Source organism: Leguminivora glycinivorella, chromosome 8 (assembly GCF_023078275.1).
Source record: "Leguminivora glycinivorella isolate SPB_JAAS2020 chromosome 8, LegGlyc_1.1, whole genome shotgun sequence".
NCBI classification, from domain to species: Eukaryota; Metazoa; Arthropoda; class Insecta; order Lepidoptera; family Tortricidae; genus Leguminivora; species Leguminivora glycinivorella.
In genome coordinates this window covers 16151462-16165806 of record NC_062978.1, presented here as the reverse complement: position 1 = coordinate 16165806, position 14345 = coordinate 16151462, and the positions used below count along the sequence as shown (strand labels likewise).

The 14345-nt window shown below is 35.9% G+C and overlaps 1 protein-coding gene across 1 annotated transcript in view; it reads right to left on the bottom strand.

Annotated features, from left to right (window-relative positions):
* The window catches only part of LOC125228764 (proteoglycan 4), a 160140-nt gene that overhangs the window by 106610 nt on the left and 39185 nt on the right, over nt 1-14345 (bottom strand). Inside the window, exon 2 of the mRNA XM_048133436.1 lies at nt 13823-13849. The gene's annotated coding sequence lies outside the window, so the exon portion shown is untranslated. The remainder of the gene's footprint in view (nt 1-13822; nt 13850-14345) is intronic.

Below are 14345 nucleotides of genomic sequence, written 5' to 3'. Positions count from 1 at the left end.
CAAATTTTCGGGTTGTCATTCTGTTTCGATGCATTTGCATAAATCGGAAATTTTCAAATGCCTTTGTTCAGCCACTGGCATACGAAACGTTGTGATTGGCGCGGAAATTGATAAACTAACCTTAATTTAGATATGTAGCAGATTATTAGCGCCGGGGTTGATTATCCGGGGTGCATGGACGAGGAAAACGACCCTTCCTGAACGCGATCGTGCAGCAGCTTAACCGGCAATAATCAACTGTGAGGCGAAAGGAGTAATTAGTGTTGAATCAGCAGGGCACAAAGGTTGTCACCTATTACGTGTGCGCTTGCCGGTTCGGAAAACGATCAAACGATGTTATCTGTGGTTACACTAGTTAGGTATCCTCCTAGGATAGGGGGTGCTTTTCGGCGTAATCATCTTTTAATAAATCAACTTTGTTTCATTTTCTAGTAGCCCCTAATCATACCTACTAATAGAAAGGCTATCTAATAGATAATTAATTTGTCTATTCAAGGATAATCAATATATCTTTCTGTAAAATCGTGCTTCAGTAAATCCTTTTATCGCTTTAACTCTACAGCATACGTAATAAGTATCGAAGCGGATGAAGCCAAAGAAATTACTTTGAACGTTAACACCCGGGCTGCTTTCAGACTGCAAGCTCCGGGACCGCCCAATACCGGCTCGAGACATTTCCAGACTCCAGCTAGACGTAATTCAAATTACCGGGACACAACCTGGGATTTCGAAGTCGCTTCTGTAAATACCCTCGTATTCGAAATTTATACTAATGTTGTTTTATACTAATATATTTAAGTAGAGATGTTTAGGATGGGAACAAGTAAATTGAGGTACAATATTGTAATTTTTGTTTCATTAAGAAGAAATTAAGATGGTTTTCTAAGATTATAACAATGCAGGGTGCAGGGTCTCTAAAAGGAGGTACTGTTAATAGATGTAGGGAATTCTTAATATGCAGCCTTAATAGGATTTTATAAGGTACCAACACATAGGTAAATTTCGATCAGTTGTACCTACAAGCAATAAGTAATATTTTGAACACTATATAATTACATAATCGATACCTCTGGGTTCAATTGGCGTAAAGGACATTTTGGCGAAAATGAGTTATATATACAGTTTTGTTCAGAATTTCAAGCGCTATCGATCTGTGTAGTTAAAATTTCGATATCTCTTAAAAAGTTGCCTTTACGACCAAGATTTTCTACTATGGACTTGCAAAAATAGCTTTTCTGAAGGGGCGTAAATATCAAGTCATTAATTATAAATTATTATTTGTGTCGTAAAGGAAATCTACAAATAAAAATATAGTCGTAAGTCACCTTGTTACATATTGTTGCCCTATAAGCCCTTACTTTCTAAGGATCACTTTCTATAGTAGTGTGATAAAGTTGGGCGTAAAGGACAAGTTTTTTTGTTTTTCGTCCTTTACGACCAGCACTAAAAATATTTTATCCGCAACTGTTATCGATATCTTTGGGTTCAATTGTCGTAAAGGACATGTAATGCCGGTTTCCAAGAGAAAGATAAACCCACTTTTTTGTTTTTTTGACCTATATTTGTGACGTGTATAAGAAAAATATGCAGATTACGAGTATCTTTAACCTAGTGTAGCAACCGTAGTGATAAACTAAACGATTTAGAAGATAGATGGTTGTAAAGGACACGTCAAAATGTTATAACGTCCTTTACACCCATGATTTGATAGGGTCGTAAATGACGGTCTTAGATGATTTTTATACAAAGTCGGGGCGTAATTGTAACCGAAATGGTACAAATGTTGTTCTAAGTTTACAATTAAAAACTGGAAAAATGTATCAAAACGTACTTAATATGGCATAGAATAGCTCTACATCAGTTTAATGCAGTATATTATTTATCTAAGCTATCTTAGCAACAAAAAAGAACAAGACTAATATTTTATATCCAGTTTTGTAATAAAGAAATAATATTTGCTTAAAAACTATCTAATACTTTGGCAACAAATTCAAAGTTATTTTTTAGTATTCGCCGCTGTCTGAATAGTCAGTAGGTTACGCATTCAGTCTTTAATTCTAGCAGGGAAACGCTTTCGTAGTATTATTATACTGCGGCGAGATGTAGGTAATTAAAAAAAACATTATGGTAATCAGGGTACGTACCCAAATGCACAAACGCTCACGATAATATCTATTTCGTAGCTATATATCTTTATCGCTCTTGCGTATTGCACCAGACTGCATTTTTGTCGGCGTCTGTCGTCGACGATTGCCATTCAGCTACGCCGGCAGTAAACTTTAACAGTAGACTATATTAACATTTAGTGCGACAATAACAGGTGCGTTTCGCTAACGAATGAGCGTTAGCGTTTGGTGACTTGAATATGTACCCAGGTACTTAAAGCATTGACTATAATATTTCTAGGATTGAACTCATAATTAAGATTATTCTTATTTAACAGGTTTAAGACTAAATAACAATCTTCTGTTTTAAAATTATCAAAAATATGAATCCACATAGTAGGTAACTAGTCTTGACTACAGTTTGTATACGCGTCCTAACTTGCGTTTATAAATAAGTACTTAACTCTTAGTGGTTCTTAAAACTTCTTTCTACTTTAGACTTAAAATTACTGTCGTATTAATATAGTCTACTATTCACAGTTGCTGATTAAAGTTTACGTGATTACAATTAGTGTTTTACTTAAACTACGAAAGCGTTTCCCTACTAGAATTAAATACTGAATGCGTAACTTATTGAGACAGCCGAGCGGCGAGTACTAAAATAATAACTTTCCAAAATATTACATAGTTTTTAAGCAAATGTTGTTTCTTTATTGCAAAACTGGATATAAAATAGTCTTGTTCTTTGTCTCTGCTAAATATTTAAATAAATATACACTGTAACACTAATGTGGCTATTCTATGCCATATTAACTACGTTTTGATACATTTTTCAAGTTTCTCAATTGTAAACTAAGCTAAAAAACAGTTGCCATTTGTACCATTCCGGTTACATTTACGCCCCGAATTTGTATAAAAATCATCTAAGACCGTCATTTACGACCCTATCAACTCTAATTGTTCAAAAAAGTCGTGGGTGTAAAGGACGTCCATAGCATTTTGACGTGTCCTTTACAACCATCTAACTTCTAAACCGTTTAGTTTATCACTACGGTTGCTACACTAAGTGAAGGATACTAAAAATCTACATATTTTTCTATATACGTCACAAATATAGGTCAAAAAACAAAAAAGATATAAACATTTTTCTAAAAAAGAAGTTGTTTTTTGCTTCTCCTGAAAACCTGCATTTTGTCCTTTACGCCAATTGAACCCAAAGGTATCGATATAATTACCGCGCAGCGAACGAACAAAATACATAAAATAAATAAACAATTTTCCGTACAGAAACAACGTTCATAGCTTTCAGACATGAAATTGAAAACTGGCAGACTCCGTGCTGTTCGCAGCGAGATTACCTTAACTAAATTATACAATCAAGTGTGCATTCATGATGGCTCCATGCCACTGCTCCACAAAAAGATTTTACACGTGCCGCGTGCGAGCTCACGTCTATTTAATGCTTATTTCACTCGGGGAAATATATGTTGTCCATGCTCAGCCAACTGTTAGAGCCCTCCGAGGACATCTTTAGTGCTAAACTAAGTACCGTAAGTACGCCAGTTACGAGATTCCGCTCAGAAAATATTCATCCGTGTTATACTTGTACATCTCATTCTCTAAACAAATTGTTTTATCGCTCGCTACCTTCTAAAGTGGATCCGCTCCGGCGCGTTCGTAATTCTTCTCAGTCCGCATACAAACAGCCCCTAAGGAGGCGACAATCCTCACCGCAAACAATAAAAGTATACATAAAAATAAATTTGATACTTCGGAACCGCGGACCGCGAGACATGTAATCCCGGCACAGCGAACCGATTCCGAGAACTTGTAGATGAATGTGTCAATTCGAATACTGAGTGTGCCATTGGCACAAAAGCATCATTCATTTGATGTTCCGCGGAGATGAAAAGGTGGAAATAAGTGTAGGCACAACGTGCACGCGTGTTGTAATATCGGAGAGCAAATTGCATTGTGCCAAATTGTGCCGCGACGCAGGCGTCGAGATGAAATTGGATTGCGCACTATCTAATAATTCCGATCGTGATTTTCGATGATGATATTCGTGACGTGTCTGTTGACAACCATAGGAGAGGGACTGATTGAACACATGACACTTCCGTGTCCTATTTGCTTAAATGATTACAATATTCTGTTGATTTTTGAAATAATGTCGGCTAGTTTTAAACAATGTCTGATGCTTTACTGCAGCCATAAGAACGAAGATTGGTAATACAGGGGTATGATACAGCTATAAAGCTACCAGCTTACCAGAACAGGCTTTTCATATTTTATTTTGCATTTTATAAGGATAGATATACGTATACGGTTTTAGATGTTGAAACTGCACAGAAAAAGTAATTGAGGTTGAAGGGACGATGTTATCACGGCAAGCGTGTAAGCGCAATTCGTACGTGAATTATTCAATGATACCAAACTAATTAATCTGATACAGGTGTGTTTCGCTAACAAAACAATTAATATTTATGAGGATATGTTTAAGCGTCCTAAATGCATAACGTTTCAGACTCTGAATGGCATTAGCATGAGTATAAACAGAACAATGAGTTGAGCATAATATATCAGTAACTGATACGATTCACTCTGACAAATTGAGTCATTCGCCTACTGTCACATCGAGTGGGTAATTTACTTGAGAGCTTTATAATATCTTGGTAACAAATTATCAAATTATAGGGAGCTTATAATTCATAAACTATCGTCTACTTTAGGTTTCTGATTATGTCTGGATTAGAATAATTAATAGAGAGCGAGAGTGCTGTATTGTTTACAATTACCGAGAGTGACAGTGTTTCTTCACACTTTTAATTGTGAGTAATGCTTAGGCTCAAATTGTTTAGTGAGGAAGGCCGGTCACACGGTGTGTGGGAAACTTCCACCTCTGGAACACAGGCTTGAGCAGTCGTCGTGTCGCTTATCCGACTGCATCGCTGCACTTCGAACAAGAACACAGTTTCGTTGTATGAAAGTGTTGGGTACATACTACCTTGTTTGTGTGGGAATGCAGAATGCTGATAACGTACTGTTGCGCGCGCATTTTGCAAAACTGTGACGCATTGTTTTTTTTACAATGGGCTGTGTAAGACTGTTCCATGATTAGTTGTATGTATAATTTTTTAAAGCGTTTCTATGCACTTGCGTAATTTACGAAGTGCTAATGAAAGTATTTAGGTACTTTCAGAGTATTATCATTTATTTATTTCATTTATTATCAACCAACTTACACTAACAGGTAAACCAAACATGTAAGTTATAGGTTACATTACATTAAACTATATATACATACACAACTATATAGGTAAATTGAATAAAATTAACGAACTAGACAGGACTACACAATATTACATATACACTGTTTTAGTTTAAATTTTACAGCTTATTATATTACTTACTAAATAATTAGCCTACCTAAATAATCAGTACATAATAACAATGACGCTAAGACGTTATAGTTGTAGGAGTGGTGATCGACTCCAAATACCGAGTAGCAGTGGCTAGAAGCTTCGGTTCCCCCTGTGAGAATATGTCAGTCTGGGGGTCAAACAAAAGAATATTATTAATGTGATTCAGTGCTACGTACAAAGGGCTGGAATCTAAAGCTACAGTGTTGGTGCTGGGGATAACAAACAGAGGTGTGGCGCGAGGTCTAAGAGTAGTTCGTACAAAAGGCGTTGGTATTTTAAAAGAGACATATTGCAACAACCACGGATTTGCGATTGATCCACGAATTAATCTTATAAAATATTTTATTACTGCTAGTTGCCTTCGAACCTCAAGGCTAACGAAACTAACCATTCCCAATATGAATTGCGTAGAGGATACATGTATGGATAGTAACCATGCTGTTTCCAGTACAAGTACCTAACAAATGACTTCTGAACCTTCTCAATAAGAAGAACGTATTTCTTTTCATTTGGGTTCCAGATAACATAGTTACTTTCCAGCAGGCTACGTACAAAGGCATTATACAATAAAGTAATGACATGGTGATTATTAAAATGTTTGGATTGACGGATGACGAAACCAAGAGCTTTTCGTGATTTTTTACAAATTTGAACTATATTCTCATTAAAAGTTATTGCAGTGTCGAAGCATGTACCCAAGTCACGGATAGATTTTACATTTGGTAAGTTTTCGTCATTTAATGCGTACGATCTCGGAATAGTTTGTGAAGTTCGTGAATATGTCATTACTGCGCATTTACTTGTGTTAAGGTGTAAGCTATTAATGTTACCCCACCGATATACGCTATCTATGTCGGATTGGAGCTTACTTACATCAGATGCATTTTGTATGGGCATAGCGAGCTTGACATCATCAGCGAACATCAATATCATGGAATGCTTTACGTATTCTGGAAGATCATTAATTGTTATCAAAAATAGTAACGGTCCAAGACTGCTACCTTGACCAATACCCGAAGTAACGGAGTACGTTTCTGATTCAGCGGTATTGTACATACAATAATATATTGCTTGCGTCCAGACAGATAATTTGCAAAGAATTTTAACAGCGACTCAGAAAACCCAGCCATTGCCATTTTTCTCAATAAAACATCACAGTCTATTCTATCAAAAGCCTTTCGGAAATCTAAGTATACTACATCTACTTGCTTTTTCTCATCTAACTGGTGAGTGGTGTAAGTTACAAGGTTAAGAAGATTGGATGTAGTTGATCTGTTTTGCAAAAAACCATGTTGTGAGTCTGTGAACCATCCCCGTAGTTGTTGATGAATCTTTTTGTACAGAACCGTTTCAAATACCTTACCAAATACTGAAAGGACCGCTATTGGTCTGTAATTATTAAAATCGGATTTAGAACCCGTTTTGTGAATAGGGAGAACTTTTGATAACTTCCAGAGTAAGGGACAGCTAAGATTTGTTTTAATAGCCAAATTAAAAATGTACGCTAGAGGCTTTATAAAAGGTTCGCAGCAATCGCGAACTATATATTGTGGAATACAGTCTAGACCTTGAGTATTTTTCGGCGCTAGTCGTTTTATGGCTGAACGTATATCATTATCAGTGATGCAATCAACTGTTATTAACTGATGGGTAGTGTCCCAGTGTTGTAGAGCATTGTGGACATCCAATGCTGGACGGTCAGGTAAGAATACGCTACTGAAGTAGTTCGAAAACTCTTTTGCTATTTGATCTGGCGACATATCGCCAAAAACTGCTTGTTCATTGTTTTTCCTATTTTGTTTCACATAAGACCAGAAAGATGTGACGTCTCGTTTAATGTTTAATTGTATGCGTTTATGCACTTCAAAATCACGGTCAGAATGCATTTTTGCCTGTCGCCTGTAGTACGTAAAAAAGGCATAGTCTAGTTGATGGTTACTCAATTTATACCGTTTATGATACTGATTTTTCATTTTATTTAACTTAATAGTTTCAGGCGTAAACCATATGGGATAATGAGTCTTGTGTGTTTTATGCGCTTTAAACGGCACTGCAGAAGCAATACTCTGGTTAAGCAAGTCATAGAAAGTGGAAACTGCACCATCCACTTCATTCTTGGAGTAGCTGGTATCGTCCCAACACGTGTTGGCTATTAAAGAGTACAAAAGAGAAAAATTCGCTTTCCTGTAATTTCTTAGGGGTGTTGAGTCTTCCGTAGCAATTTGGGGTTGGGTGGTGACAGTAGTTTGAGTGGTGTTAATCTGTAAAGTTATTTCTAATGGAACATGATGAACTTCTTTGGAAACAATACCCTCACAATTAGAGATCGAAGCCCCAGCCACAGCTTCACTGACCAATACCAAATCCAACATTCTACCGAGATCATTAAACACTGTATTCTTTTGCTGTAAATTACATTCTGCCAGGAACATTTCAAACTCATTGTTTACCGTGGAACTCGCCGAATGTAAGTTGAAATCTCCTAATATAACTACAGGCAATTTAGAATTATTAATTAATCTTCTTATACAATCGAAAATTGAATAATATCTTACATCGGCCTTTTTAGGCGCTAAGTATACTACACAGCAAATAAATCCTACCCGACCCCTAGTGACCATCGCGCAAACAATCTCATCATCTTTACTTGGCTTACAAATCTTACAATCGAGCCGCGAGACGGAAAAGGGCGCCCGCGCCGCGAGCAGCACGCCGCCGCCCCGTCCCCCGGCTCGGTCGCAGCGCAGCACACTGTATTCCGTCTTATCAGATATTTAAGTAAGTAACATATTTTCATTTCTAGTTTTAAACATAATACGCTAAGACTATAATGCCTAAGTTTGCTACTGAGAGTTTAAGATATTTTTATGCTGTAAGGTTTACAGAGAGATTTTTTAGATCTCGTTTTTTTTATAGAAAGAAAAAAAAGTTTATTTTCTACGTGTAGTCAAATCCTCGTATTATGTACGATAAAAAAGGAGCACGGAACAAGGGCCTCGTAAGTTTCTTAACACAATTGCTACACTTGTTAGCAAACCGAATACTGTGCGCGAATAGAAATCCATTCTCAAGGAGAATTCGCTTTCGCGTTACACCTCTGTGAACAAAGATTAGTGCCCGATTAGACTACAAATTACCTAGGTACGTATTTTTAGTGGCTCTCAATTTTATTCTATGGGATCTCAAAGTTTATGCTTTAATTTATAAGTGTAGATCCTAGGACACCAAATTTGAAGAAATTAACAATATTGTTACCGGGGTGGCCGTTATACCTACTTCTGAATAGGGCGGACAAAATTTTCAATTTGTGCTCTTTTTTTTTCTACTCGTAACTACTTACATTTCTTACAGCTTTTTTAATAGGAGAATAAAATAATAATTGCCTTAATAGTAGGTAGCATTAGCAATGTATGGCCAGTTCGAAGGAGAAAATCTTTGACTTCTCTGTAATTAAAGATTCAAAAAGAGTAGGCATAAGTTCACCTTCATTTCCAAAATAAATATGTAACTGTGTACGTTGTTGTGACTGAGCTGACTTTACAGTTATAGCTTTGCTATCTCTTGAGACTTCACGTACGGTACATGATACATGAGTACGTGCTCGCCTGTTCCCGCGTCTAAGCCTGGCGTACGCGCACAATAAACAATAGAATACTTGCGAAACCTCTCATTCCGAACACGAGGCATGCACGATCAGCTTATTTATGCCCTACGGACGAACCTGCCAGTACTTATTATGGCGAAATCACCCCTCAAACCTCAATTACTTGGAAATACACTGAAGAAGCAGTGATGCGCTTATTAAGCTGGAACTTATGGGTTATGCCGATCGCTTTAATGAACATGATTGTAGTTTATGCGCTATTGATATGAAGTGAAGTTGGTAACATTTCGTGACATTTGCGAATTTATGATTAGGCATCAATTTATTTATCACAACTCTTCTAAATTGAGAATTGATAATATGTAAAAGCCCATCAGTGTCATTTCTTCACGAACTATGTAACGTAATAATTATTAGTCGATTTCGAAATGGATTTTTGAAAAATAAAAAAACCCTTATGGGATCAGTCGTCTGACTGTCGTCGATCGCAGTAAAAGTACGAAAATATTAAAATATGCCGAGTACGTATTTATATTGCTTCTTTAATCGAATGTTATAAGTTGTGTATTATTAATAAAATATTGCATAAATAATTTTGACAAACTGCTTACAAAGATAGACGTGACTACTAGCGATACAAAACCTTAAAAAACATTATTTCGTTTCACCTACTTTTTTATTTTATTATAGTTAAACCAAACAGTCACATTAACCCATTACATATTAGCAATACAAAAATGTACTGCAAAAAAAGAAAACAATAACAAAAGACCTGGAGGTTCATAATTGTAAACTAAATAATGTTCACTTAATGAATGGATATAGAAGAAAATTAAACTGCATACAACATAACATAACATAACATAATTATGTCATGTTACTTGTCCCGGTGTCAGATTATAATGCTCTAAAAGAAACATCTGTTCTTAAAATTAAACTTCTCATCGAGTCAATTATTCTTCGTTATGTTTAAAATAGGTTACAACTTACAACAAAACAAAGCCATATTCCTCAGAGAGCGCTATTCAACAAGCAACACTGTCGCCGGAGTCTGTGCAAGTTGGCGGTCACCGGGACACTTCCCAGCGGTCTACACAGACAAAATAACACAGTAACCAATGCGAGAAATGTTCTAAAAAATTGCACGCAAAACTGTATTTTTTAACCCTTTCATCGGTAGCGGCAAAATACTTGCCTTCATACTAAAAATAAATACGCATTTTTACAATAAGTTCAAAATCAATCAAAATCAAAATTACAGTTCAAAATCGATTTTAGTAGAACGTCAAAATGGTGAAAGGATTACGACTTCAGTGTACTAAATTGACTTATGATGACAATTGCATTCAAATGTATCTGAGCAACCAAAGCTCTTAAAAATATCAGAAAACGCTTCTATTGTAAGTGCGTACACATTTAATGGTTTGTAACTTTAACAAGTTAAGTCAAACGTTGGGGAAAGACTAACATTTGAAGGGTATTCTCGTGCTGTTACTCTTATCCCGTGTACATTAAACTAAATTGGTCAACCCGACCTACAAAACATTTTCTATGTTTCACAAATTAATTTGTACTTATGATTAACAAAAGGCGTTTAACAGGAAGCTCTATACTGTGTTCAGCGAGTTTTAGTCAACATTGTCCAGTTCTAACCCTTCTGCAAACGTTAGTGTTATCCGCGCCGTCGTCTGCTTTTAAGCGATAATCTCTCCATTTGAGCCACATTTGTGTAGAAATGTAGTGAATAATTATATGATCTCGTATTTTCTCGCGCATGATGTCATTATCTCGCTTTCTCAGTTATCGTGTGTAGTACTTACAGGAGCTTACAATTTCTAACCGACAAAGTAGGGTTGGGTCTTAGGGATAAATATTATCATCAACATAAAGTCGTTGAGTTAATTTATGGATTTGGATTTAAATTCGTTATGTACGTAGATAAACTAGTATTTACATACAAACATATTAGTATTTTCCGTGTTTATATTGCGGCCTGAGGTCCAAGCTGATTATTTTTCTAAATTTCTTCAAAACTTCCGGATACTTCTCTTTTATTAAACCTTTGGATATTACAATTTTTTATCTCCAAAATAAACATATCAAGTTTAATATTTAATCATTTATGTACTTATATCGAAAAAATGTCTTTTGATATTCATAAAATAAAAGGGACCACAGCCTGAACCTCAAATAACGAATTTAAAGCACGTATGTACCCAAATTAAATTAAAAAACCGGCCAAGAGCGTGTCGGGCCACGCTCAGTGTAGGGTTCCGTAGTTTTCCGTATTTTTCTCAAAAACTACTGAACCTATCAAGTTACTTTTTTTCCTTTAGGAGCGATTATTTCCGAAAATATTAATATTATCAAAAAACGATCTTAGTAAACCCTTATTCATTTTTTAATACCTATCCAACAATATATCACACCTTGGGGTTGGAATGAAAAAAATATCAGCCTCCACTTTACATGTAGGGGGGGTACCCTAATAAAACATTTTTTTCCATTTTTTATTTTTGCACTTTGTTGGTGTGATTGATATACATATTGGTACCAAATTTCAGCTTTCTAGTGCTTACGGTTACTGAGATTATCCGCGGACGGACGGACGGACGGACGGACGGACGGACGGACGGACGGACGGACGGACGGACGGACGGACGGACGGACGGACGGACGGACGGACGGACGGACGGACAGACAGACATGGCGAAACTATAAGGGTTCCTAGTTGACTACGGAACCCTAAAAAGCGTGTCGTTTATTTCAAGAATAATTACATATAAATGCTAATAAACATTAATAAACAGAGCATCCTTTGAGAGTATTACAATGAGAATTTACAAAGAAGAATGGCTTCATTCAAACAAATAAATGTATTCCAAAGCATAATATAAATTGGGTTTGATACGCATAATATCCGAATCCCATTGTACGACGCGCAAAGTTTGGTTTGGAGCATCTTCGACAGCCGGTACAGATATAATTAATGGGTTAGCTTGTTCCGTGTCTTTTATACTACACGATCCTCTAAAACTTAACATAAAGTAATTTGAATGATACGAAATGACAAAGCAGACGGACTTTAATACCTACCACCTACTTGAGAACTTAAGGTTAAATTCTTACATACGTTTGGTTTCAAAATTATGTCATTCGCATTTGCATTTTGATCGTAGGTACTTACCAAATAGACATAGCCAAGTTTAAATCTCGATCACGTAACATGATTTGGTCTATATTTTATTGTTGCGTATTCAAATGAACAGATAATGTGTTACTAATAAGAAGAATTTTTTTTTACATTGAACCATCAGAATAATAATTATGCCTCCTTGTCACGGATAGATTGTGTAATAGTTTCCTAATACTTAAATAATTCCACAACTATCTATATAGATGTATATTTGTAAAATGTTTGTCGTCAAATGGAGTCACCTAGCCAACGTCACAATCGCTTAGCTTTCCCTATCAGTCTTCTGTAGTGGCACGATAGAGAGTCAGGCTGCGTTTCGCGCCACGTAGCGTTAACGATTGTCGCTTCGGTTAGGCCGGCGAACTACTTAATGAAACAATCGTGCATTATAAACGTCTCTCATCCGTAACAGCAAACAGTCGGCAGCGATCGTGCGCGTCAAGCGGCCTGAATAATGACATCGGGTGACATTTAATTTCGGATACAAAAGCTTCTTTATTCTGTTTACCCTAATCCATTGCGATACGCCCGCCGACATTGAACCTTTCAATAAATTTAATTATTGTTTAGAACTACCCCCATTGTTTCATTAAACCCTTCGCCACAAGAACTATCACAAAGTTATGAAAGGGAAATAAGAAGATGAGATCTGAACTTCATTATTTTCAGTCACTTTAAAGTTTTGTTATTTTTAATGATGATACGCAGTATAAATTCACTTACTTCTTGGTTCGACAGGCGTGAAAAAAATTCAAAACAATATTTAATAAGCTAGGAAATTGTTCACTTTAATAACCACAATGAATAAATTCAAATTTCAAATCTCCACAGTAAACGATTTGTACTCGCAACGATAAAGATCGACATTGACGTATTTATGATTTTTAGATTCACTATCGGTTATTGAATATAAATAAAGAAATTAAGAGGTTTTGATTTATGTTATCTTATATCAATAGTTACAACTGTTGATTGCAGAACTTTTATTTAAATTAATGAACATTATTATACTCATTTTAATATAAAAGGAGGCGGAGTAGCTACAAAGGTCATCGTTAAAATACTGGTAGTAATTGTTTTGCAATATATATTCAGTTTAAAGCGTTCTTGTCATGTCAGATCGTCGTGCTCAATTGAGAGTTTGAGCAATGGTTGGCTTCTCCGTCAATAGTATTATTGCACCTGTAACTTGTGCCACCTAAAGACAATGGATCAAGTACATTTCAAAGGCGGATTAGGACGGAATCGTGATGAGTCAGCGACTACTTGTCGGAAATCAAGGTAGAATATTTTATTATGTGGTATTAAATACTTGTATATCACAGAGGTCAGTGTCAATTCCAATCTGCGTGACTGAATGATTTCAAGGCATTGAATTTTCACACGCATCTGAAGAAGATAAATCCCCGTTTTTGGAAGAAATTTACATATCTAATAATAATGCGTTAGAATATCTTCAAGAATAGTGCTTCCTTAAAAAAATAGTACTTACGTCAGATAGGACCTCATAATCCAAGACCTGTAAAAAAGAAAAAACGTATTATAGTCTCATTCATAAAAGTGTCTGAATAGTCCCCAACACGTGCTTGAAATCTACGTTAAAATTTAATTTGTTCCAAATTACGAATTAACACGGGGGGAAAAATTTATAGCCCTTTAAAATAAACGCTAAGTAAAGTAGACTCGGAAATTAATTTTATGATCCGTGCGGTGGGGATAAATACTTGTACTTTCGGCACACGAACACGAACAGCGGTGTCTTTATATTACTTTATATACGGAAATAAATACTTGTATGTGCAGTGTAACAAGCATTCGACCGCATAGAGAATTTAGAGACGTAGTTATCTTATGATTGTGCATTTAAAAAAGAATTAAGTAATAGTTCTTTGTTTTATAATGAGACGTTATAGTTTAACCACTTGTGCTTCTGAATCTGAAGAAATGAATCAATGAAGCGAAATATTCTACTCTTAATATTGAATCGCAAGAGTAGCGAGAGAGTCGAAAAGCGG